At 37.3% G+C, this 1,216-nt stretch overlaps 1 non-coding gene across 1 annotated transcript; it reads right to left on the bottom strand.

The window, feature by feature from the left end:
* LOC149777077 (U5 spliceosomal RNA) lies at positions 1–116 on the bottom strand. Its single transcript, XR_016416350.1, has one exon. It is a non-coding gene; the product is annotated as a U5 spliceosomal RNA (small nuclear RNA).
* Positions 117–1,216: the final 1,100 nt, after the last annotated feature.

Raw genomic sequence — 1,216 nt, 5'->3', positions numbered from 1 at the left:
ACCTCACCAAAGTGAGGCTTCAAAGAATGGTCTATAGACTCATTAAATGTTCCTCTCCACGGTAATCTTTAGTAAAAGGCGAAAGATTAATACGATGTGAAGAGAAACCAGAGTAATCATTATACTTTCACGCTTTATTTTGAAGAGAAATAGTTTGAACTTTCCAAATGCTTTTGTAAAGACGATAGTGGAATGGTTATGTCTACAAAGATCCAAAAGGGTCATAGTTTTCAATATACAGTGTCATTTTGCTATTGGCTATTTTGAATTTCAGTGAAACCCATTTATTTTCTTTATACTGGTAGAAAGGATACTAATTAATATTTCTATATTTCTTGTCGTGGAAAAGGCAGGGGGAGTTAATTTGACAGTAAAAGGGATGTAATCCACATTCGTTAGATGTTCGAGTTATCGAGATGGATTATAACTACCTATTTATACATCAGGAAAAGATTACTAATTTGGAAAAAAATAACAGGTGTTTTATTCATATAGGAAATCAAAATTTACTTGAAGAAAAAAAATTCCATTTTAGATTAATGCAACGTGTGGATGTTTCAGATGTTTGGGATATCATCTGTCTTCTCCGAGGAGAGCAATGTAGACCTTAAACCTGGCATATGTACTAGCAAACTAGGGTATGTTATACCAAGCTTAGACCATTAACTGTCTTTATTGCGTTTGGTACAATTCCAATAGGTGGTCCACACATGGTTAAGTAAAGATTCAGACATGTTTAGGCTGCCGTTAATGAAATTGAGTCGCAATTATTACTTCCGGATCAGTACCCACAAAAGTAGTCCCAGTCTATATTTAGAGCATTGTTTCCTCTCTCGTTTCGGTAGTGGTACGCAGCTTAGATTTCGGCTTTTGAGGTATAGATTTCAGGAAAATTAAATTGAAAACTCTTTGTAAAATGAGCATCAATGAGTTTCTCTTCCTACTGCTAAAACTGCTTCTCTGTTAGATCCAACTCGCGAAAAAGGCGCATAACATATTCCCATGTTGTTGTTGTGGGAATAACGCCATTTTTCAGCACGTGATAGGCTATACATGGCGGCCAGTATAAATAGTGGCATAAGAAACTGGAGAAAACCTCGGGAAGAGCCACCGACTCACGAGAGGCTAATGGCAACCTTTCTCATATACACACATAGACCGACCCCGAGACCCGAACCACGTGGATCGAGATGAGATGGCAGTGATTGGTAAAGTC

Source organism: Sinohyriopsis cumingii, chromosome 18 (genome assembly GCF_028554795.1).
Source record: "Sinohyriopsis cumingii isolate HCF-2022 chromosome 18, ASM2855479v2, whole genome shotgun sequence".
Taxonomy (NCBI): Eukaryota; Metazoa; Mollusca; class Bivalvia; order Unionida; family Unionidae; genus Sinohyriopsis; species Sinohyriopsis cumingii.
This window is presented reverse-complemented; position numbering and strand designations above follow the sequence as displayed.